This window comes from Schistocerca gregaria, chromosome 2, assembly GCF_023897955.1.
Source record: "Schistocerca gregaria isolate iqSchGreg1 chromosome 2, iqSchGreg1.2, whole genome shotgun sequence".
In the NCBI taxonomy this organism is placed as follows: Eukaryota; Metazoa; Arthropoda; class Insecta; order Orthoptera; family Acrididae; genus Schistocerca; species Schistocerca gregaria.
The window spans coordinates 82,425,734-82,452,898 of NC_064921.1; the positions used below are offsets into that span (position 1 = coordinate 82,425,734).

Genomic DNA, 27,165 nt, shown 5'->3' on the forward strand with positions numbered 1-27,165 from the left:
CGAGGGCCTGGTACTGAGGAATAAACACGAAATAGTTGCGTCTGTGTTATTAAAAATTACTATGCAATGTTCCTTCCAACATGCATGCATGTTGGAAGGAACATTGTATCACACTTCTTAACAACACAGGCATACCTATTTCGTAACATTGTAATACTCTCACAGACGACAAAGGGCTTGGAAGAGCACTTGAATAAAATGGATAGGCGTTGCTGAGGGAATTAGATGAGGAAATGAGACACTAAAAGAGCACATGAGTTGTGGTATTTCGGCACCATAATAAATGACGATAGCCGAAACAGAGAGAAAGTGCAGACTGGCATTAGCAACAAAATAGTTTCTGGCAAAGAGAATGTTCTTAACATAGAATGAAAAGTTACGTGTCAATAAGTCTTTTATGAAGGTAATCCTGTGACTGTCCACTTGTACAGAAATTACACGCAGATGATTAACAGTTCAGAGAACAATAGAACAGAAGATTTTGTAACGTGATGCTACAGACGAATACTGATGATTACATGGGTAGACAGATTAACCAATGAGGAGGTACTGAATAGAATTGGAGAAAAAGAACGTTATGGCACAAACACTGAAAGAAGGGCTGAGTTGATTGCACACATGGCGAGGCATGACATTAGTCATTCTGGAAATGGAAGGAAGCATTGGGGGGAGGGGGGGGAGGAAGAGATTAAAACTGCAAAGAGAAATCCAGGCATGGATTCAGTAAGCAAGTTGAAATGGATGTAGAGTGTACTAACTATTCAAAGTTAAAGACGCTTGCACAGGATAGACCAGCGTAGAGCGTCGTATCAGAACAGTCTTCGGCACGAAGACAATAACAACATCAAACATCTTACACTGGCACGAAGTGTTTATTTCTAAGAAATAATTTTCACCAAGCATTTTTTTCACCTGAGTGAGGTACTGTAAACGAACTAAGAATTCTAGTGAAGTGTGTCACAAATTCCTTAAGAGCTCCATCCATTATTAAACAGGTTCAAATTCAAATGGCTCTGAGCACTATGGGACTTAACATCTATGGTCATCAGTCCCCTAGAACTTAGAACTACTTAAACCTAACTAACCTAAGGACATCATACAACACCCAGCCATCACGAGGCAGACAAAATCCCTGACCCCGCCGGGAATCGAACCCGGGAACCCGGGCGTGGGAAGCGAGAACACTACCGCACGACCACGAGATGCGGGCATTGAACAGGTAATAACCCTCAAATAACCTACCAAAGGCACCTGTAGCATACTTTTTGTAGTAAACCGCAGAATGTAACTGTTCGTAAAATTGTCGTCAAACCGAAGACGGATTTGAACACGACTGAGATTTAATAAACATTGTCCTATAAGATACGAATCGCTGGAGTACTCAGCCAGTTGCAAGAGGCATGCAGGTTAGGTTAAGTAAACGTGGAATCCGAACAACGGTGCAGCTAGGCATATTTGACACTAAGAAACGTTTCCAGAGGTGAAAGAAGTAGTAAGTGACGTAACTGAGGATCGAATACTCGACCTATGGGTCTCTGGAGTAGCACTTAACCACTAAGTCACCTTTTCCACCCAATTTCAACGAACATATAGGCTCTTGATCGTACGCACAGTCAGTCAACGGATCAAGAGCTTATACGATGTATACAGTATTACGAAGGGATACCCAAAAAAGCCTGAATAACTTTGCCGTGGGCGGAACTTGTGTAGGACGCACTTCTGCCGCTAGGCATGTATAGCGCAACTCGTTGCCAGTTCAGTGCCTTCTGTGTTGTCGACATGGCTTGTTCTGTTGCTTGTGCTGTTTTGTTCTGGTTTTGTTTTTTATGATGGCAAGTTTACGTGAATAACTTAGAGTTGTGAAATTTTGTTTTCTACTCGGTAAAAGTGCTGCTGAAACTGTTTTAATGTTGAAAACCGCATTCCAAGATGACGCTGTGGGAAAACTCTAGTGTACGAGTGGTCTGCTCAATTTAAAAATGACGACTTGCTATGGACGTCCATCAATCGACGAAAATAGTGAAAAAATCCAGAGCTTGTGCTCACAGATCGTCGACAGACAACTGATCAACTGTCAGAAATTAGTGGATTATCTTGGAGTGCACGTCACCGAATTTTAAAGGAAGATTTCGGAATGAAAAGGGTTGCTGCCAAGTTTGTTCCTCGTGTTCCGACCGACAATCAAAAGGAACATCGAGCTGAAACGTGTCGTGCTTTATGCCTTGCGGCTTGAGGCGCCATGTCTGGGACTGCGCGGCCTCTCCCGGCGGAGGTTCGAGTCCTCCCACGGGCATGAGTGTGAGTGGTGTTCTCAGCATGAGTTAGTGTAAGTAGCGTGTAAGTCTAGGGACCGATGACTTCAGTAATTTGGTCTCTTAGGAATTCTCACACATTTCAACGTTTTTGTCGTGCTTTGAAACAACAGCTTGAAACTGATCCAGAATTTTTGTCAAATGCCATTACTGGTGACGAGCCATGGTACTATGGTTACGACCCAGAAACAAATCAACAGTCATGCCAGTGAAAGACGTCATCGTCACCCTGAAAAAAAAATCAGCAAGTCAAATCGAACGTCAAAATAATACTGATTTGCATTTCTGATGCCAAGGGTGAAGTCAATTCAGAGTTTGGTCAAAACCTATTATTTGGAAGTTTTAAGGAATATGGTTCAAATGGCTCTGAGCACTATGGGACTTAACATCTCAGGCCATCAGTCCCCTAGAACTTAGAACTACTTAGACCTAACTAACCTAAGGACATCACACACATGTGACAGGATTCGAACCTGCGACCGTAGCAGTCGCGCGGTTCCAGACTGGAGCGCCTAGAACCGCTCGACCACCGCGGCCGGCAGTTTTAAGAAGACTGTGCTACAGTACTCGTCGAAAGAGACCAGGTTTCTGGCATACTGGTACTTCCATAACGACAACGCACCTGCCCACACAGCCATCTTTGTTAAGACAGTTTTGGCTAAAAATGGCATGGTCCTGCTGCCCCACGAACCTTGCTTTCCGTGCGACTGTTTCTTATTTTCACATATGAAGAGGGGCATGAAATGACACTGACTTGACAATACTGAAAAAGTCAAGGAGAAAAAAAAAAGAGGGAGGATCTGTCAGCCATTTCTAAAGATGACGAAAAAACTTATCGAAAACTGGAAGCACTTGTGGGATTAATGTGTTAGTCGTAATGGAGAGTATTTTGAAGGTGACAAGGTTGCTTTGCAAACAATTTGAAAATATTTTTTAAAATATAATTCCGGTTTTTTGGGTACCGCTTCGTATACGATATGCTGTAATCAAACCAGATGGCAATACCTTTAAACATCGCTTCGCTAAAGATGATTGCACGACAGTCGCTCCTAACGACAGTTGCAGGGAAGAAACAATATACAAAGAAAATAAGGCTGCGGTATGGAAAGATGATGAAATCGCTCCACAGAGGAAAGGTCATAGGAGCCGTTGGTGCTCGTGGATCGATAACACCTCACACAGCAGTCATTTACACTAGATCTCTCGCGTAGCGGAATGGCACACATCACTGGAAATGGACTCAGCTTGTTCTAGCTTCTTAGTAAGTCATGTGCTCGGAAGTACATAACAGTAGCACTTATACTTCGAAACCGCGTACGATAACGTTCTTGAACACAAAAACTCTAACAATCCAAACGGATTCCGTAATTACTGATCGAATGCAATTCAGCTCATTCTGATCGTTCACAAGATACAAAAGGAAGCTGTACATCGCTGGGCCAAGTTGAATCTGTCTGTACTGACGTCCGTGAAACTTTCGATACTGTTTTTTCACTGACGCCCAGTAACTCAAAACCGTCATAACGGATTATTGCGCAGATAAATGCGACTGGATGGCACACTGTGACCCGGTGTCATCAGTTGTAAATCATGCGAAGTCTATCTATGCAATCGACTGTTCAAGTAATTCTATTATAGACTCAGAATAAAAACAATACAAATACACGTGTTGGAGTAATGGAGGAAGCCTAGAACAGAAACGCACCGTAACGAATAGAAATGGTATAAACACATTCTCAAGAATGCAATGTGTCTCAAACATATAACTAACACAGTGGGCGCAAGTGGGGCTTCATACAAGCCTAGTATACATCAGGAGATGAAGCCATATGTTAATATCTGCTACTTTACATACGTAATCACGAAATACATTGAATATACAACACCATATCACCCAAACAATATATGAACTAAGGCTCCATGCTGTGTTTACTTACGTTCAAGATATGGTATACAAAAGCAGCAATGTAGTAACATTGGAAGTTCATAGACTAAATGTATTGTACACAATGTAGACAACAAAATGCTTGTCCTATTAGGTCCACTTGCACCCATAATGAATTTTATTAGTATTGGAGATAGACGTGGTTCATACCGTCTTGGTCTGTGAAGTACAGGGTGGTTATAACTACACTTTTCGCTACTTCAGGAGGCCCCCGCGACAAACGATTGATAGTAGAACATTGAAGCTTTGTAGAAGCATACATAAGTACATGCGGAAGAAAAAAGACGAATAAATCATTGAAAGAAACATATTTTAATTTCCACATCAGAGGGCAACATTTATTAACTACCTACCATGTTTACGTTCCAGGTTACAAACGTTTCTCAGTGTGACGCCCAGCAGCAACCGCGACAGTCCGGAACCACTCTAGAAATAACTTTTCACAGTTGTTCGTACGTCTCTTCGAAAGTTGACCACAGAATTTCCAGCTATCGTGACGCAGCTCGTGCGCGGCCTGAAGATCGCATATTGCCACCACCATTTTCAGCCATGACAGCAGTACTTGCTTCAACAATTTGCGGCGCAATGCCCCTCGCAGAAGCAATTCACAAATCGCCACTTAATTCGGACTTCCGAATCCTGTCCTTCAAAGCCGGTATGGAAAGAGGACCTCTCCGCATTCCTGTAATGCATAGACATTCGCGAAGAGCAGCAGTACTATTGCTGTTGTTTTGAGGAAACAGTTTTATGAGTAGAGCCCTGCTCATTTAGCCCAGACCCATTTTGACTGTCTGCAGCTGTAATTCACACCGATGCTTGTGTTCAAACCCTACATCACCGGCGCCTAACGGCAAGTCATGACGCTAACACAACTAACAACGCAAAACTGAAATCGCACACTTTGATCATTATTCCTATAAAACTGGGTACTCGTACGATAAATAGTTTCCCGTCTACAGTGGCTCAACTGGCCCAAGTTTAATTACGCCAGCCTGTAAGTCCTTAACGATGTAATGCTATTATAGCGTTCCACCTTCCCCTTCCTTTAATAAAATTTGTATGCTTTTTATATGTATTATGTCTAGATCTACCAGAAGATCACGCTTCGTCGAAACTAGCAGCACGAAAATAAAGTATCACTTAACAGCAGGTTTTGATGGCATAGAAAGTATCTTTTGCAGAACAAGAATCCGTTTGTAAAAACTACGTCAGCAGTTTCCATCATACAAAATGAAATATTGCAGGAGCAAATTACCAATATTTAACTGCCGTAATCAGCATCCCGGTAAGACTTCATAACATCAGCCGTTGCCTGCGCAACCCGCTCAACTCGCCAGCGTATCGATCGAAAAGGGCTTTTGTGCAGCATGACAAACAGCAGTTTACGTCTCATTCACTCGTAGCCACCATCAACGTACCTGCCAGGTACACAACTGTCTGAACACAGTCTTTTCGGCATACTTTGGCAGACTTTTAGTGGGAAACAAATTTTGGAACCTGGCATGTCACAGCACTAACAGAAAGCAATTTGCCGTGCAGACTGTGTACGACTCTGTATTATCTCGCCGAAGTACGTCACACATGCTATGGTAATGGGGAGTCAGAGCTATTTGAGGGTCTTCTTGACGTTACGGAACGCAGAAATGGGGGCTAGAATAAGTAAGTGAATAAATTTCCTATACTCAGTGCGAATAAATTAGTGTTTTTGTCCGAGTGTGATGGATGGCAGCCATTATGGTCCTACAGTTAGGCCATGGTTCCGGCTAAAATGCTTAGCCCCCATTTCTACAGTAGCAAGTGCGACGCGCAAATAGGGCAATCTTCATTTCGAAGCGCTTTCGAAATTCAACTCATGTCAGCGACGAATGCATACAATGCACCTCTTGAAAATGATTTACATTCGAAACCATTTTTCAGTAAGTCCAACTCTTAAATCGGGCTCGTCGCACGTTATATGTTTTGTTTTAAATAACAAGTATTAATAAAAATAACTGTAATCATACAAATTAACTGACACTGGCAGTTCGTTACACTAGTCTTGCAGCAGTAAACAACTTCGCCATCGCTGCAAAATGACGAAGGTAAAACGTAAAACTTGTGGATCAGGAACCTATTAACTTCTGAAACAATACGAAAATAGCGTCTGATTTACGCGTGATCAGATTACTTATGGCTGATGACGACCAAACAGAAATAAACCGGGTTCACTAGAAAGTTTAGTCACAGAGTACTTATAAAAACATAATGATGGCCAATATAAGTAAGCGACAATGCTCTACTGGAAGTACGCAGATAGTAGGGCAACTACAGTACGACTTTTACGTAACTTGGTAACTTGACGTATTTAATTTCGTGACTACCCACTGTTCCTTTCATGCCGCTTGACACACATTTACACGTTTCTGCATGTGCCCACCCCCAGTTTCTTCGAGAAGTCCTCTTCCTGATGCACTTATCAAACCACCCTCGTTTAAGTCTGGCAAATTTCCACGAAAGTATGGAACATTTTTGTTGTGTCGCCATGGCTGGTCAGCTAGATTATTCCATGGACCGTATAAAGAACTTCAACAATGTTCAGCGTATAGTTCATTGTTGGCAGCCCTCTGAATTGATGAGCGAGTCCAGTGTGACTGAAAATGGAGAAAACCGAGTTTCGTGCTGTTACTAAACATTTTCATTTGAAGGGTTGGACTACCGCATAAATCAGAACAGAATTCGATGAAGTTGATGAGGACTCTGCACCAACACTGGAAACCATTTACTGTTGGATTAATGAATTTAAACGTGGTCGGACAAGCACCGATGACGAAGCGCTCTCTGATCGTCCACTTGAGATCGCCACAAAAGATACCATTGACACAATCCATGACATGGCAATGCAAGGCTGCCGAATTAAAAATGAGATTGCTGAGATTGTAGGCATTTCAATTGAGCGAGTGCATAATATCCTGCACGGAGAACTGTCCGTGAAGGAACTGTGTGCGAGGTGGGTGCCGCGATTGTTCAGTCTATCAAAAATGTATCCAGCACAACATTTCAACACAATGTCTGGTGTTGTTTAATCGCAATTGCCGGCCGCGGTGGTCTCACGGTTCTAGGCGCTCAGTCCGGAGCCGCGGGACTGCTACGGTCGCAGGTTGGAATCCTGCCTCGGGCATGGATGTGTGTGATGTCCTTAGGTTCGTTAGGTTTAATTAGTTCTACGTTCTAGGGGACTGATGACCTCAGATGTTAAGTCCCATAGTGCTCAGAGCCATTTGAACCACTTTGCAAACGGAAAAGTGAAGAAGGCAAAGAACAATTTGTCACCTGGTAGGGTGACGGCTACGGTTCTTTGTGATTCATAAGGAATAATCCTCACGATTACCTGGAAAAAGACAGAACCATAGCTGGACCCTTTTACGCTGCATTGTTGGGCTGTTCGGAACTTGCGCCGGCTGGAAAAAAGATCAAGAATCACTTAAAACTTCCGGGCTAATAGGCCGTGGTTGATGGGTAAAAGTTTCTCATGACGTTTTCTCTACGACTGCTGGAGAAATCTTCAGAGGTAGAGCGGTGAACTGAGTTTTAAATGATGGCAGTATCAGCAGTGAAAGCTTACACTATGTGATGATGAAGACCAAGGTTGGCACGCAAAAAAAGCGTTCTTTCACCAGGATAATGCACCATCCCACGCATTAGCTATAAAATGACGACAGTTCAAGAATTGGTCTTTGAATTGGTTCCTCATCGACCCTATTCACCAGACTTAGCCCCAAGTGACTTCTTCCTCTTCCCTAACTTTGTATTTTGCAGATTTGGCAGAACCTATTTTTCCGATGGGATGAACAAGCTGTAGGATCGCTGGACCAGTGTATATCCGCCAAAGGAAACTATGTGGAGAACTAAGGTGAGTTGTTTACGAAACGAACAATTTTTCTTGCTTTTTACGAGACTTACGAAACGATCCTCGTATGTATGTTACATGCTCGATTTGATACTGATAAGATAACTGGTACCCACGCAATGTGTATGGAGAGTAACTGGCTTGCAGAGGTGTCGTTTATAAACCGCAGTGTCATAAAGGACCAGCTGGATGGCTCGTCTCAGCATGACTACGAAAACGGCGACCAGATGGCCGTGGGCAGTTATCTGCCGTAAACAGGTTTATGGCGATGGAAGCTACGCCACTCCACCGCAACGACCCTGAAACGAAACTGCTGAGGCGGCAGTAAAACTATCGCCATCCGATCCTTCTGAGTGAGACCCCAATGACATGTCGGTAGATTCTGCAGAACCACCTGCAAAACACGGCACCGAAAAATATAGACACTGAACGTGGCTGATAGTAGAGACAACGCCGGAGTAGCGATAACACACAGGACACACAAAGGCAGCCGCCGTGGATAAATCAGTACGAAGATAATAATGAAATGTGCGCACAACAAAGGATGGTGAAGGTTACAAGTCGCCCCCACTATTTCATTTCTTTTATTAGTGAATATACTTAATACCTGTTACAGGCTGATCAGTTAGAAAATTAGGCAGATACAGAGGGCGAAGGGACTGGTTTACAGCACTGTTGGTTCTAAGGACATTTCAATTTTTTTTTTTTTTTTTAGTGCAGAAGTGGTGGTTCATGGACTTGCTATATTATCCGCAAGACTCTTCGATGGTCCCAACGGACGGCTGCTGGCCATCTCTACAAGGACTACAGTGGGTCTGCACCTGTGACGGCCCACTAATACCACTATCTCTACAAGAAATTGTGTGGGTCTGATCTGTGATGACCTACCTACCAATATTCTTCAAAACTTCGACTGACTCTGCTGTGGGTTTGCTCTGTTGTGGCCCATTACCTGTTTGCATGTCAAAGAGTCGGTACTGTCTTTCAGTTGGAAGGACAGCACTACTTCTCCAAGACTGCATGGAAATCCACTAATTCCGTATACATTATCTTTTATTGCTCATACTTTGGGCATAAAACTGTAATTACTACTGTGATGAATGATCTGGACTCTCTTTATGGACTGTGATGGCGATTTTTGCTTTTGATCAACAGTGAATCAATAAACGTGTGCATTTTAACTATTTGTTATTGTTAATATGAAAAAATTTCAAATCAGTATTGGCCACAGCCCAAAACAATTTGTAAAATTTTTTGTGGGGAGCATGGGGGTTATGTAAGTAGGCTGTTTAGGTTTTTATGTTGGTAACGCAACGTAGTGCTCTCTATTAGAATCGCTGACTGTTGGATGTGAACAGCCTGTAGGTTTGGGCAGTTGGAGGTGAGCCGGCAGCAGTGGTGGATGTGGGGAAAGAGATGCCAGAGATGTTAATACGAGCGGACGATATGGACGTGTGTCAGTCAGAGAAAGGAAATTTGTTAAACTGGATGTCACGAATTTATATATATATTATGACCTTTGAACACCATTAAGGTAAATAAATTGTTTTCTATCAAAATCTTTCATTTGCTAAGTATATGCTTAACAGAAGTTAGTGCCTTCAGTAGTTAGAATCTTTTACTTAGCTGGCAGTATTGGCGCTCGCTGTATTGCACTGTTCGAGTAACGAAGATTTTTGTGAGGTAAGTGGTTCATAAATGGTATAGGTTATTGTTAGTCAGGGCTATTCTTTTGTAGGGATTATTGAAAGTCAGATTGCGTTGCGCTAAAAAATATTGTGTCTCAGTTTGATCTGCAAAAGATGATCAGAATAAGTAAAGAAAAAACTGTTGAGTACGATGAGTTTTGCTAACTTTGCCAGCACAGTCATTCATAATTTTTCTAAAGGGACGCTTCAGTTGTAACAGTCTATTTTTATTGAAACATTTTCTTTAAAGAAATGTGATAAAATTACGATACCTACAACGTATTTTTTCCCTAAATTTCCTCACAGGTGAAAGTTATTTGTACTGGCCTTGACATACCTCAACTGAATGTCCTAAGAATATGAAGATTCTATCTCTAGTATTTCAGGGTACGAAGTTTTGTTTTTCCTGAACATGAGTGTTGTTGTTGTTGTTGTTGTTGTTGTTGTTGTCTTCAGTCCTGAGACTGGTTTGATGCAGCTCTCCATGCTACTCTATCCTGTTCAAGCTGCTTCATCTCCCAGTACCTACTGCAACCTACATCCTTCTGAATCTGCTTAGTGTATTCATCTCTTGGTCTCCCTCTACGATTTTTACCCTCCACGCTGCCCTCCAATGCTAAATTTGTGATCCCTTGATGCCTCAAAACATGTCCTACCAACCGATCCCTTCTTCTGGTCAAGTTGTGCCACAAACTTCTCTTCTCCCCAATCCTATTCAATACCTCCTCATTAGTTACGTGATCTATCCACCTTATCTTCAGTACTCTTCTGTAGCACCACATTTCGAAAGCTTCTATTCTCTTCTTGTCCAAACTAGTTATCGTCCATGTTTCACTTCCATACATGGCTACACTCCAAACAAATACTTTCAGAAACGACTTCCTGATACATAAATCTATATTCGATGTTAACAAATTTCTCTTCTTCAGAAACGCTTTCCTTGCTATTGCCAGCCTACATTTTATATCCTCTCTACTTCGACCATCATCAGTTACTTTACTTCCTAAATAGCAAAACTCCTTTACTACTTTAAGTGTCTCATTTCCTAATCTAATTCCTCAGCATCACCCGATTTAATTTGACTACATTCCATTATCCTCGTTTTGCTTTTGTTGATGTTCATCTTATATCCTCCTTTCAAGACACTGTCCATTCCGTTCAACTGCTCTTCTAAGTCTTTTGCCGTCTCTGACAGAATTACAATGTCATCGGCGAACCGCAAGGTTTTTATTTCTTCTCCATGAATTTTAATACCTACTCCAAATTTTTCTTTTGTTTCCTTTACTGCTTGCTCAATATACAGATTGAATAACATCGGGGAGAGGCTACAACCCTGTCTCACTCCTTTCCCAACCACTGCTTCCCTTTCATGCCCCTCGACTCTTATGACTGCCATCTGGTTTCTGTACAAATTGTAAATAGCCTTTCGCTCCCTGTATTTTACCCCTGCTACCTTTAGAATTTGAAAAAGAGTATTCCAGTCAACATTGTCAAAAGCTTTCTCTAAGTCTACAAATGCTAGAAACGTAGGTTTGCCTTTTCTTAATCTCTCTCCTAAGATAAGTCGTAAGGTCAGTATTGCCTCACGTGTTCCAACATTTCGACGGAATCCAAACTGATCCTCCCCGAGGTCCGCATCTACCAGTTTTTCCATTCGTCTGTAAAGAATTCGCGTTAGTATTTTGCAGCTGTGACTTATTAAACTGATAATTCGGTAATTTTCACATCTGTCAGCACCTGCTTTCTTTGGGATTGGAATTATTATATTCTTCTTGAAGTCTGAGGGTATTTCACCTGTCTCATGCATCTTGTTCACCAGCTGGTAGAGTTTTGTCACCGAACTCACCCGATGCGTTTTTCTGTCTGTATGCGAAAGAACTACTTTAGGGATTTTGATTCGGTTTTCACTTGCCCACAGAATGAACGACAAGGAATGTTTGTGTATATAATTTATGAATATTTCGTGCGAACTGGCTGAACTGCGATGGTGTTTGTCGATCAAGTCGTGACTTGTGAGAACTTTCCTGGCGCGCGCTGCTTCAATAAGTTACACAAGAATTTGGATGTAATATTCAGTTACCTAATGCTGTACTCTGAATTTGAATCATATCTCTGCGCAGTAACCCGTGAACAAAATTAGCGCTGCGCCAGACAGGTTGTCCGACCTTAGAAACTTGGTGCTGCCCACGTGAACCTGGTGCGGATTGCTGGTAATGGTAGGCCTCTAAATTTGGTAACTCTTACATCGAAAAAGTTGAGATAAAAAATAATCGGCACGTGCGGGCTGGCAAAAGGACGGAACCACACACACACACACACACACACACACACACACACACACATTTTTTAAATCTTTAATCTTAGTGCTTTCTGATGAGTTCATATTATTTAGTGCGAAGCGGTAATATTTGAAATATTGCTATTCCACCGCCCAAAATGACATTTACTCTGTTTTTACAGATCACTCTGCTTGTGTAGCCTAACAGAATTTCAATATCGTTCACCAGTATAGCATTCTCATCGAAGACGACAGTTACAATCTTATGACAGCTTTTTAAGCAGAAAACAATTAACTAAATAAATTAGTAGTGTATAATATCTTCAATTTTGCACAAATCGAAAAAGGAAACTTTTAATTTTGGTACCTGCATTCCTGAAGTTACTGAAATGCTTCCGGGAAGAGAATGATGAATCACTCGGTATTGTTACCTGAAACAAAATTAAGAATAATAAGAGACAACGAAATATCAGCGTACCTACATTATAAATTGTTCTTTTAAACAGCAAGATAAACACACGCTAGTACTCAACATACATTGTCCCTACCAGAGATTATTCATAATTTCATGTTTTCATTTCAAGTGACAATTACTACACAAGGATGAAGCACAGTGGCAGGCTTGAATTCTTTAGCGCTGAAGCACTACGCGTTTGGAGACGAGTTACGTATCTGCTTATTCAGCTCGCTACAAGAGAAGGTGTCTCCTCAAGTAGTCACGCAGCTGTTCATTCGTCGTGTCAACGGATTCCTAACACTTAGAAACAAATAAACGGAAGATCCGATACCGATACTTGAAACAGTAACTCAACAACAGGGCAGCCATCCGACTGTGCTAACATTTCCAATCGTGAAACACTATCACTGATTTACATTCTTAGAATTTCTGCCACACAGACAAAATGCTTGCTTAAGACGTTTTCAATGGCCGTTTCACTCGGGAACAGTTAATTACCCGTCGAAAATCGTCAACTACTTGAGAAACATTAGTATGCTCGGGAAGAGATGTCGTGATGCGTGGAATTCGTAGATATGCATGAAAAAAAAAAGTATATACGGTGGCGTGAAAAATTGTGTCAGTCCGGGATTCAAGCCCTAATCGCCTCGTTATCCTGCGCAGCCGCCTTAACCACTGAAGCCATCGACCAAAACAATCTCTTCGCATATTTATCACATCAATTAAATTCACTGACTCTGAACTAATTGAACAGATGAGGATGAAACTAATGAACTGCAATGAAACTGTTTACTCCAAGTGAATTTAAGGACATAGCTCCCTATATATATATATAAGGAAAGTATGGAATCCTGAAAAGGGAAATATGTCCGAGCGACAGATATTACCTGTAATGGGAAAGACCGAAGCATATCATCAATCTGATTTCCAAGTCCTTTACTATAGTAGTCATAACAAGCTGTGTTTAGTACTCTTAATTTCCTTCCTTTACAATAAAAATTTAAATGTAGGTTTTAAATAGGTTGGCTTAGAATTTGAAACTGGATCATTATATCAACAGGTGTTTGATGCATTTAATTCCATGAAAATTCCCTGGAGTCCAAATCCCTCTTCAACGTCTTAACAGTTCAAGAAACCGTATCTGTACTAGTTTCATCTAAGTACGATCAAGCAATCATGAGACGGCCTTTCCTGACAGAACTCTCCGAACGGGAATGGCGGGAGTCATATGAACAAAAGAACGCTGTGGAAAGTGATAATCGAAAATTGACAATCGCCAAAATGATATCTGCGGAAGATAAGACGACACCTGCGGGAGTTTATGATATGTACATACCTATCCAGGCTTCTCGAAAACATCCACGAAAAATGCCTACAGGGCAGCCAACATAATTTCTTGAAGGATTACGCCATCAGTCACTTCCTCATCACTCTTACCACTAGTGTGAGTTGGTATGAGTTCGTCCCTGAAAGGATGGAATGTGCAGGAACAACTTTCCAAATGAAGCATATTGTGGAGTCTTCACTACGAGACCTTGAGATGTTGCATTTGGGCACCCAATCTACGAAAGATTACTTCCAGAAGAAATGGATGTAGGTATTACTTAATCGAAACTTTCTGTGTGACACTCAACCAGAAAACATGGATATCTGCATAATTTGAGTAGATATACCTTATCCTCCAATAATCCGCGTAGCGTGCTTAAAACTTTTCTGCATTACATCGTAGTTTATCCAGTGGCTTTCTAATTACGTTGAACATCTTTCTACCGTATCAAAGCACCATAAAATAGCACAAATAAGTGCATTATGCAAACAAATTCAAACATCATGTTCACAATTTCAATTTCCTGTCGCCTATTGTCCCCTTGGGAAACTGCGGCTATATCTTTCTTGCTTACTATCACAACAAATGAACAATCGCCATGCGAAAACATACAAGGTGTGTGAGAAAAGTAATACGACTGATTACACGGCAAGCGGTCTGAAAACGCTCCATCGTTCTACTGGATGAGACCGGTGTGTTCGTGCCTTCCAGGTGCTGAGTCCGAGTTTCAGCATCATACAGCCATCACGTGATTTTATAGAGCACCACCAGTGAAGCTGTTGTACGTTACGAAAATGGAACAGCGGAATTTAGAGCAACGTTATGTCTTCAAGTTTTGTGTTACACTTGGGGCAACTACGAGTGTGACCTTTGGGAAGTCGAAACAGGCTTATCAACAGCAAGTTTTTCGCTTGCACAAACAATTTTTGGAAGTCTGAGAACGCGTTTAAGATGAACCTCGCTCAGGGAGACCTTCCACTTCAAAAATCGACGAAAACGTCGAACATGTGCGTGCACTTGTGAGATCAGACTGACGTTTGACAATAAGGATCACGGGTGACCTATTAAGCTTAAACAATTTCACCGTGAACACTTCTTGATGATGCTGAGCAAGTCATAGAATAATTTTTAAATGAATACATCGTTGTTTAATTACGACCCAGGTTTCGGCTTTTTATGCCATTTTCAAGTGATTTCGTTTATTTCATTAAGATATATTGCAGGACATCAGGCCACCTGGCTCGTAATTAAATAAATAACAATACAGTTAGATGTCGGAGTGTTCATTAAAAACAATCACCGTACATCATATTTTTACCAAAGTTTTGCAAATGCGAAATGGTGCCAAAAAACCTCACAACTGAGCAGAAAGGCAATCGAAGAAACGTGTGCTTAGATCATCTTGAGTTGATTGCCAATGACCAAGACTGGTTCAGTAGTGTTATCACAGGTGATGGTGAATCCTTTATTTTCTAGTACGACCCTGAGACAAGTGAGGAGTGGCACACTGACACATCTCTTCGGAAAAAAAAGGGGCTCGAATAAGCAAATCAAAGCAAAACAATGCTAATTTGCTTTTTTTTGACAGAAGGGGTATCGCGCATACGGAAATTGTTCCTTCAGGGCAAACAGTCAACGAAATGTTTTATAAATATCTCCTTGAAAGGCTCAGGAAAAGGGAGAATCGAGTGAAACTGGACACTGACGGCGAGCCCAGGCGCCGTGCCTCTAACGAAGCGATTGCCTTTGGGGACATCTTTTGCAATAACGACTGCGCGAATCGACGGTATCTCGTAAGGAAAGAAAGAGCAGATGCTGCTGAGGACTTTCCCTCGAGCGTTTCCGATGACTTTTTGAGCTCTTATTCGTCATGGCACTCAGGCAGTGAAGGTTGCTGTCGATTGTTGCACACGAATGCGAAATACCTGCATTGTGCGTTTCCGAAAAAGTGATTTTTACGCCACAATTGCGATCGTCCTACAAGTTGTATCAGATGTGGAGGGCAGAGCGTAGCAGTTTCCGTGGTGTAACGGTTATAACGTCTGCCTAACACGCAGAAGGTCCCCGGTTCGATTGCGGGCGGAAACACGTTTTCGACTCAGCAAGACACTTGCTACGATCTCTACTGTGACCATTTAAATCAACTTCAAACGTTCCACCAGCAGGGTGCACATGGCTCAAATCATGACAACGCGGCCACTTCCATCACGGAATCTTTGACCTCAAAAGGCATTCCCGTAGTTCCGCAGTCCCCTTATTCACCTGATCTGAGTCCTTGTGAACTTTTTCTTTTCCCGAAAATGAAAAATGTCTTAAAAGGACGTCATTTCGAGACTCTGGAGAACATTCAAAATAACATGACCGACATTTTAAAGGTCCTACCAGTTGACGCTTTTTAGTGCTGCTACGAATACTGAGAACGACGACTCCGCTGATGTACAGCTGCCGAAGGGATCTACTTTGAAGGAGACAATATTGTTTGAAAACGAAAAAATAAAATAATAACTCTGACAGACAAAAAGCAGTCTCATTACTTTTCTGTCAGACGTCGTACATGTAACTAACTGCATCCCGGCGTCACGTCAAGAACAGTTAGCAAATCAAGAAGACGTATCTGTCGAAATATTGTGCCTATTACAGACAATGGCTCTCGTATTATATCTCTGTTCTCATGTGTATCATCATTACATTAGCTGTCGCTAGTATGTTGCTTTTCGTTCAGTCACATTAATCAAAGTTGTTGCTTCATTTACGGTAATCGAAGGACAAGATTCGTTCGCACCTCCACCGATAACCCGTCGCACACATTAAATTTTCTTTAATTACTTGTACAGGAACGTATGACGCCGCGCGAAACGTTTCCACGACAGCATAGCGTCGTCAGAGAAGACTACGCCATTCTTCCTGGAAGGCCTGACACTGCAGCTACGAAACAAATCAGGAAGGCGAAGTGAGCTCTTCTGCTGGCCGCCAGCCGTATATATACAGTCTCACAGCTCTTCAAGAAAGTGTTTAAACTGACTTGTAAACAAGTGCGCATGTAAACAGATACCTGACAGAGGCCAAACGAAGAAACTAAACAGAATTCCTCAGACCAAACTCTTGCTGAGCTGTGATAGCTACGACTGCCTTATCAAAATCCAAAAAAAAAAAATTATTGTTAAATGAGCAAAATGCTCAGCGAAACATTTTTAGATACATCTCAAGAATTTTACCTCAAATAAAATTATGCACGAGACACCCACTATGACTTCAGTAGCTCAGTCTAACAAGGGAAGTAGTCCATGTCGAGCGGTTAAAACAGAATAAAAATGACTTTAGTATACGAATATTTGTCTGTTCTACCACACATCAGGACCGTTTACCTGTAAAGTGTGCATTCATGTATAGTCGGTGGCTTAAGATTAAATCACTTCAAGACTACATGAGCACAAGTCGCTGAATGAATACAATATAATAATTACGACCGGCTAATTCGCAAATGTCGTTTGCTAGAATTAATATACGCGTACTTTAACATGTACCGTTGTTCTCATTCATTCTTCCCATTCTTCGTCATCGAAGTGCAAATGTGGAATTTCAATGAAGCGATTAAAACACGTCGGTATGGAACAGTATTTACAGCTGAGAGTTGAGAAGAGAAACATGTTATCTAATTTGCGGTGTATTCGCAATGTAGTAGTCTTAAAATCGAAAGCCACGTTTCAGGTCTTTGGTACTAGGTATTCCATTCAGATTCTTCCTACCACTTCTCTGAAATAACTACATTTGCGCTTTGATGAGAAATAAGAACGTACCCAACACAGCCATACCGGTTTTGAAAAATATGACTCAAAAAACTACATGTGTTACACAAATACTGTTTCAGGCAAATGTTTTATTCAGTTTTAGCCGTTTAAGCTAGGTTTATTCCCCTTGGAAGAAGTATTTGAAAAAGATGCAAAAGTACGAATACAGAATATTCTTTTCACATTGCTAATGAAGGTTAGGTTAGGTTAGGTTACGCTTTAAATATTTTTCGGAGAATATGGCGTAGATGAACATTTTCCACACTGCGCCGACATTGTTTAGGCCAGAAATGAACATTTTCGACAGCGCGCCGACATTTTTTTAAAAGAGGAATGTCCACAATAAGACATTGGCAGCTGCAAAGAAAGAGTTTTCATCTTCCACAAACAAACCTGTCACGTCAAGGTCGTACGCGAGCGAGAAGAGCGTCAAGCGGCGGAGGCCAGAAGACAGACACTGTAGACCGAGCGCGCGAGTGCCGCACAATGGATTGCCTCTTGGGAACTTGTTCATATTATAATCCTCCCCTCCCCCCTTCCACCACCATTGACTAGCTCCCAGCCATCAGTGTTTGAGTTAGCCTAAACTGCACATTACTCAAGAGCAAAAATGATTTAAACCGGCAAACTCTGGGACGTTGCACAGAAAACAGAAACAAATATTTTTCTCTCTTTCATATTTCCTACGAGGGTTTTTTAACACGGCACGGAGAATTTTCCCTGGATGAAATTAAATTAAACTAACAAACTCTGGCAGGTTGCATAGGACAATGAAAACCACTTTTCCCAATGAGTTTTCCTGTGAGGACGAAAAGTAACAAAAAAGCTTTAATCCTCCGCTGGGTCGGAGAATTTCTCCGCTCAGGGACTGGCTGTTGTGTTGTACTTATCATCATTCCATCATCATCGACTCGCAAGACGCCAACGTGGCGTCAACTCTAAAGAATTGCACCAGGCGAACGGTCTACCCGACGGGAGGCCCTAGCCACACGGCTTTTCTATTACTATTACTGATACTATCCGGGCAACAAGATCACTTCCAATACAACAGCGGTTTTTAGAACAATGTTGCACATATCTCCTCCTCACAATGTTCTTATGGGTCAAATGAGGGGATCGATTAGGCCATGGTACAGGACCAGCACTGCAAATTCACTTTTCCACAAACTGTCAGTCCAAGAGTCGACGCACAGGACGACTGAAATGTGCCGGCGCGCCGTCGTACTGCAACCACATTCGCTGTCGTGTAGCGATTGGCTCGTCATCCAGCATCTCTGTGCAGGATATTGTAATAATGTAATGACGTCTCTTGGAAAGCCCAATAAAATTAAAACTAAACCTAGATCAGACTTGTAAATGTGAAATCTAAAAAAGGTAGAAAATTAAGTAGCTAATACGACAGACAGCTACAAAACCTACAACTCGTCAGTATCACATTTATTGTGTTAAATATGTAAATGGACTACGTATTTTAGTATCAAAAACCAACTACACAATGTAAAGACATTCTTTGTAACCATGGACTTCTTATCTCATTAAGGTTAAAAAGATTTGGTTCAGAGATCGATTAGGCCATGGTACAGGACCAGCACTGCAAATTCACTTTTCCAGAAACTGTCAGTGGTTGAAGAATCGAAGCATCTTTGCTCTTCAATCGCTTATCTGTTCTGACACACCAAGTATTTCATGTACGTATTACATTTTATAATGTAGTGTGGAAAGTGTCTGTCTGATGTTCATTCCAAACCTCTCCCTCCCTGAGGAAACATTTCAGTGAAAAATAATTATTTAAAGTGAGTTGTGTAGAAGATAGAAGATTGCCCATCTGGCTTTCTTTGGTCGTACAGGCGGCCGTTACGCAATATTTAAATTAATATTAATTATTGGCCTTCACCCCCCCCCCCCCCGGTAACATTATAAATACTTTGAACACTGATAGTATTTTTCAAGTATTAATATTTGCAAAGTTCAGTTATCAGAATTTTTACGGAATTGCATAGATAGATTTAACTGCAGTAGGCAACAAGGCTTAGGTTTGAGTTTGCAAATACATTCATTTCTGTCAAGGAAATGCTTGATCTAAAATGAAGCCAACTTGCTCTCAATGAAAATTATATATCGTGAAGAAAAATCCTTATGCTACGTAGGCGGTTATATCGTCCCAATCTTGGCAACAATTAATTTAACTGGCAAAAAATAGTTTTATGCAAATTCTGGTCATCTTTGAGCTAGCCGCGAATTTATATAACGTAATTAAACCATTAACCGGTTTCACAGCGTCCAGAATATAAGCGACGCCAACAATATATATTAAATATACTTTACCTTTTTCCCAACAATCCAGAACACATCGTACATTTAAGAATCACAGCATTTTCATAGCAAAAATGAGGGGGATGGGAGGGGGAGGGAGGGGGGGGGGAGAGAGAGAGAGAGAGAGAGAGAGAGAGAGAGAGAGAGAGAGAGAGAGAATATAATACCTATCATTCAATGGCCTTGGTAGGAGATATGGCCTAATTAAACAGTCACCAACAAAAGCACGCAGAACCGCAACTGATGAGCGCGACGAATGTAGGATGTGAATCAACTGCGCTCAAAACATGCCAACCGTCGACGTCGAAGACCCTATCACGCTCGAACGGTGCTTCACGTGCAATAAGCACAGAGGACAGAAGTGTAGGATATACCTGAGACTGTTCCAAGTACCACTACGATGACTGTACTCTGAGTGGATAGTCATCTGGTTCGAGGTTGTGCACGCGCTATAAGTGAAATGGATTAACAATTAACTGCTCGTGAAGAGTGTTCCTTACTTTTGTTCCCATGGTACGCGCAATTGCGAGAGCGCTGAGAGCGATTACGCCCTCCACCGGATTAAAGAAAAAAATGTTCAAAGATAATTATGACATTAAGAAAAATGCCTGTATTGGTGTCTCGTATAACGTACCAGAGTTTGTCGGTTTAACTAATTTTCACCCTGTAGTGTTCAATAGCCACGCGTGTAACCACGGCGAGGAAATATCAACTCGGTTGTGTCCTATTTGCTGTGACTCCAGTGCGCAGTTGCCTTACGGATAAATATTTACGTACTACATGAGTGTGTTATCACGCTAAGCTAACAGCATAAAAAATATGTAGTGTACATATGTGCGGTGGAGGGCACACCGAACGTAACATGTCGATTGTCGTACGCTTTCATTCATTTTTCTTTCTGTTCCTCTTCGCGAATCTGACAACTGATCGAATAAATTCCATTTCGGAGGCTTGTATCCTTCTTAGAGAGGACCTAAGGTCTGTAAGAAAACACATGAACCATGTAACGAGACGATAAAATGACCATTGATGATTATTTGAAATTAAGTGCAATATGTTTGGTGGAAATGAAGGTTTACATTCGGTTCGGAAAAGCGTCACAACCAAAATATGGTTTATAATTTTTTTGCAAATATTTTTAATAGCTAAAGCAGATCAACAACTTTGCCATTTATACTAGCCTACTATAAGTCTAAAACGATCATCCAGTTCCAGTTGCAGGTTGCCTATCTTACGCCTTACAGGGAACAAAAATTTGATTTCATATACGATTAATAACCGAATTTAAAGCATTAAAATACTACTGTAATAATCTAAGCATTTAGATATGTGATCTTACGCTAAGAGTTTAACACTGTATGATACGTAGAAGAGTTAGGTACCGTGCGATTGTTTTGGTGCAGTGTTAAATCATGTCTCGCAAACAACCCACACAGTATTCATTCCGTATTTGAGAATGATAGCCTTCAGCGACCTCCAGCAAACTTTACCCAAGTCTTCAAACCTTTTCTGCCTGACACTCCCCAAAATGATAAATGGAAAAAAGAAGTTTACCCCATTCTACACTTCTCCTGTTCATGCAGTAAAACGTCAGCGTGGGGCACAACGTTTTAATTTATTACTTCATTATTACCAACTCTATTCTCGACATATCACTGTACGACAGGAGATAAAATGTCATAAGCTTTGCCCGAACCCTAGGCGCAGTTCACATTCAACGCCAAGGACGACGGATCCCTTCTGCGCAAGACGGAAACAGGGTTTCAGGGATCTTGGTGCACTATACCGCGGTTTGGTTTCTTGTCTACAATAATTAACCATTCCTAGTTGCAAGGAGAAGTTTGCAAAACAAAAATTAGTAGGTTATAAGCGGCTGAGAGCATAAGCGGCTAGCTTACGGAGGGGGGAGGGGGGGGGGGGGGGGGGAATTAGCATTCAGGTGTTTTCACTCTCACTCAGGGGCATCTGGTATGTTAAAGATAAAGTATCTCAGAGCATAAAACACGTCGCGCTGGAACGAGATGCAGGTGCCGGCGCCTGTTTAGATCGGGTGCGCAGCGCCTCCTTATACGGAGGGCTGAGTAATCACGCCGAACGTCGCCTTGTTTGGCTGCGGCGTCCTGCATGCTGGCACATTTATTCAGAAAAGCGGGGTGTAAGTGCGACCTAGACCCAACCTGTGCTCAATCGCTGCGCATATTCATCTGCATGCGTCAGTGTACAAGCTGGCTCGGCGGTGAAAGTGATAGCACTATAGATCATCTGGCAAAATAAACGAAGTGTCAAAAGGTTCTTACAATTTCACAAGACTATACGGCGAGAAACTTTTGAATACGCAAAATGTCACAGGAAGTTAAATTATTAGGAGACGCGAAAAACTTGTACCGCAAAAGAGGGTTTCATAATTTTTCCCACTTTTTCACAAAACATTCATGCAGGGCTGTTGATAAAAATGTGTTTATCGCAAGGAAAATTTGTTTTACTTCCCAGATATGAGAACTTACGTCATGGACTAAGTGCGGTTTGTAGGATGTAAGGTCCGCTAGTTGCGCAAAACGTCGTTCTTTCTCAGTACCTAAACATGTTTCAGCACCACTGTGCCATCATCAGTGGGTTTCCGTTTTTTTAATCTTTGCACTTTGTGTGAATGATTTTTAAGGTCCACTTGTGTATTATTTATTACTAGTAGCTTCCCATATTTTCGTGTAGCAAGACCTTTTATTCTCAGCATCATGGTGAGGTGTCGTGATGCACACGTAAATATAACACGCATTTTCACAAGTAAGGTCGTAAAAGCACTTTGCACTTGACCAAAACACAGTGTACTGATTTTTGATTAGTTTTCAGTAACACAGAAACGGTAAATAAATTTTATTTTTCGAAAATTCAATAAAATGTTTTAGGGCCGGAAACAGAAACACAAACATAAACGTGCTTCGTTTCCTACGATGGTGTTAAATTATTTTTACAAGAACAGGACCCTTTGTAAACCATCAGCAACAAGTATCTTGGTCACTAAGTTCGGTTCATGGAAGACTGACAATTTCGGTGAAAAACTTAACTACCCATTTCTTCTCAAATTTTTTTCCAAATTCGAGGCTTAGTACTTTTTCTACGTTGTCTTTCTTTTCTTGTTTAATCCCGTTCATAGATGGCACATTGGATATATTTGTTGCTTTGCTAAATCTGCATCTACGTTTGAATCACGCCAAAAAAGGAGAAAGGCTCTTTGAAGGATCACCAGTGAAGTAGTTGAACTAAGTCATGATTTTCTTATCAATTACCCTTTCGCCTACCAAGTATTTCTACAAATGCTTCCTTTTCAGATCGATAATCCCATTTATAGGCTTTGAATTTTTACTTAGTTCGTTGTAAGCAAATATTTCCCATACTTTCGCCAAAACTCTCGTTTCCCCCAATTCTGCTTAAACTTCCTGGTATGTGTTCTGATTCAATATGTATGAAATTTTATGGAGTTTCTGTTCTACTCGGCCGAAACCTCAGCCAGCAGGTAGAAAAAAGTGTCATCGAGTTGGAAAGCACAGGAGTATATCAGTCGCATGTGTTGGTGTTCTGGTTCACACACAACAGGTAAAAATCAACAAAAAAATACGCCTCCACTTTCCGCTATACTCTCCACCTTAACGGAACAAAGTTTTACACCTGACTTCTCTAACAGTCAGAATAAACAAAAAGAAAAATACACGAAATATTGCTAACAGGGAAACATCAGCGGCTTAACTTTATATTTTAAGGAGAAGAAAGCACACTTGCAATATATCAACGCCGTCAATCGAACCCACGCGAAAATTTGGGCCATAATTCTGAGAGTATACAGTTATGATCTTCTGAAAGTACAGCTTTTTAACTTCCGCGCGCACCGTTTGTTTGTCAGTCGTTCCGCCACACTCCAGCCGCCTAATGTCCGAGTGGGAAGCACTGTACGCCTAATGTCCGAGTGGGAAGCACTGTACACTGGAGCGACTAAGAGATTTGTGAAATACTATTTTGACACTGGTAACATGCTTTGACAATGTGTCAAATTGCGCGGTTTCTGACGTATAGATGTTGCCACAGATCTCTTTGCTTTCAACATATTTATGTTGCGATTCACAAATGCAGTATAAATGGATGAAACGAATTTAAGTCTCGTGAAAGAAGTAGCGTACTGCTGTGTAAGTACGAACGTCGCTGTTGTCCGTTATTTCCTTTGGATTTTAAAGCTGACGCTGTTAAACTGAACTACATTTGCAGAAGATGCGCTGTTCTTTATCACGATTGGCATGACTAAATTGTAAAACGAAAAATCATTAACTTCGTTCCATAGTAATTCTTCAGTTGATTAAATTTATTCATTTGGATTTTGAGGTGTATATATACATCTTCAGAATATCAGTACGAGAATATTGCTAAAGTAAATACTGTAAGTATATGTGAGAGGCTCACATATTACTTTCTCTTATTACATATTGTGTTTCGCATAGAATAGCATAGAGATAAGATGATTTCAAACCACTTTGAGCAGATATGGCCTCCTTCCGCATCATCTTCCCTCGCCTTCAACACCCCGCAAATAGAACTCTTGCGTTCGGGCATTAAGCCTTCGGCACACGGACCGTGCTTTCGAACGTCAACGTTGAACGTGCCGAGTTCAACGTTCTGCTGATCGCTCAGGAACGATGCGACTTGTGCACACGGTACGTCTTTCTCAACGTGGTACGCGCAATCGCAGCGAACTCCGGCGGGAGTTGTCAACTGCACCTAGCTTGCAAATCACGCAGTTCACGAAATGGACGTGCATAAAATTACTACGGTAGCTCCATTAAAACGCACGTTTCCTCCCTTGTCCAAACGCCAGTCACGTTGTTCAGTCCGTAGTACACACAAATGAAAACTTCAATATCTACGAGCATGTTCCCAGGCAAAAAGGAACATTTGGGTTGGGCTGTTTTGAGGGAGGAGACCAGACAGCGAGGTTATCGGTCTCATCGGATTTGGAAAGGGCGGGGAAGGAAGTCGGCCGTGCCCTTTCAAAGGAACCATCCCGGCATTTGCTTGGAGCGATTTACGGAAATTTCGGAAAACGTAAATCAGGATGGCCAGACGCGGGATTGAACCGTCGTCCTCCCGAATGCCAGTCCAGTGTGCTAACCACTGCGCCACCTGGCTTGTTGTAAGTTCCTATGGGAACAAACTGCTGAGGTCATCGGTCCCTAGGTTTACACACCACTTAATCCAACGTAAACTAACTTACGCTAAGGACGACACACACCTATGTCCGAGGGAGGATTCGAATCATCGACGGGGCGAGCCGCTCGAACCGTGACAAGACGCCCCAGACCGCGCAGCGCAATAAGGAAAGTAGAACGTCCAGTGAACAAGGGCAGCGGCTTGCAGAAGTTCCATTACAAACAGTACGATACAAATTTACAATACTTCTCCACCTAAGATAAAAATTAATTCGTTATTTTCACTTTTTAGTGAAACCATACGATCGTCCTTACTTCGCCAGTTTTCCGATTCAGTATGAGAATCTCTGCAACATGTGAAATACAAAATTGCAAGTAGTGCAAGCTGTCTTGTAGATAAACCCAATGGAAGAAACTTACTCCTCGGAAACACCGCACTTGTATGTACATAACATCGAAAATTTTAGAATATACTTCTACAAACTACTAAGGGACCACCATAAGCTATGAGAAAGCTAATTTTCCGCAGCGATACCTGAACCAGCAACATATATCTTGAGCGCATGCAATGCTTCGTCGATATTCATTACACTACTCCGACCATTAATGGTACTTTTCACCTTACTATCTCCTGAAAGCTGCTTTCTTAACAGACATTTAATCATAACAAATTGTGCTAAGAACAATACAATTTTGATGTATCGTCAACATGATATTGAATTCAAAATGCATAGTTTCGTAATAAACAAGTACATCAATTTTTTAACCTCCAATACGACGTTTCCTGTTATTTGATACAACAACTCACAAAATTACATGTTTTCGAGAGACAATTTGCTGGTTCTTAGAAATGGCATATATTTGTATACCGGTACATATTGGCTTCCAGCCAATATGGCATCTCGCGACTCTGTACTGAAGACAGGAGGCGTTCTTCCATTTCATTGGTCTACGTTCAAATGCAAGTTCAGTGTACCTGACATACTAGATATTGCTCTGCAGATTGAGAAAGACTTTGCAACGTGCCTTTTCCTCGCTACTATGACTTCAGAAAGGTGGTACGCTCAACGCTCGAATGCACGGTCCCTGTGCCGGTTACAGTGAGGCAGAGCGAGTGATATACGAAGGGCGCGCGCTAATGTTCAAAAGCTGTACACTCACGTCATAACTGGGTACTGTCAGAATTATGCCCCAAATTATCGCGCAGGGTCGATTGCTGGGACGTATCTTGCAAGCGCGCTTTCTTCTCCTTAAAATATGAGGTCAAGTTGTTGACGTTTCCTTGTGAGAGGCAGAACGCGTACTTTTTCGCCTCCGTACTTTGCCGCAGTGACAGGTGACAAATGGCGACGTCAGCCGTCGTAGATGGCTGCAGCCAGCTGTTTACCACATCCACTGCAACTCACCCAAGGGCAGATCTACCGGCCTTTCTCGTTGCTCGTTACGAACAGCAGTAAGTCTTTTTCAAAAAGCGAACTATTTTTCTTTAATTCGGTAATCCCCTTCCTCTCCTCAAGGTTTGTTCAGGAATGTATCACGGTGTACCATTTGTTGTGTCACCGCCAGACACCACACTTGCTAGGTGGTAGCCTTTAAATCGGCCGCGGTCCATTAGTATACGTCGGACCCGCGTGTCGCCACTATCAGTGATTGCAGAGCGAGCGCCGCCACACGGCAGGTCTAGACAGACTTCCTAGCACTCGCCCCAGTTGTACAACCGACTTTGCTAGCGATGGTTCACTGATAAAATACGCATTCATTTGCCGAGACGATAGTTTAGCATAGCCTTCAGCTGCGTCATTTGCTACGACCTAGCAAGGCGCCATATTCAGTTACTATTGATATTGTGAATCATGTACCATCAAGAGCGACGCTCATCATTAATGGATTAAAGTTAAGTATTCCACCAGCTACGTTCGTTTTTCTAAATTCTAATTTCCTTGTCCTGTTCCGGATCTCACGCTAGCCTGCGTGAGCTGAAA

The 27,165-nt window shown here is 41.7% G+C and overlaps 1 protein-coding gene and 1 non-coding gene across 4 annotated transcripts in view; one reads left to right on the forward strand and one right to left on the reverse strand.

Moving 5' to 3' along the window:
• Positions 1–27,165, reverse strand: part of LOC126336356 (kinesin-like protein KIF13A) — a 1,265,558-nt gene that overhangs the window by 1,105,049 nt on the left and 133,344 nt on the right. The window lies entirely within an intron of this gene.
• On the forward strand, positions 15,909–15,981 carry Trnav-aac (transfer RNA valine (anticodon AAC)). The gene has a single exon. It is a non-coding gene; the product is annotated as a tRNA-Val (tRNA).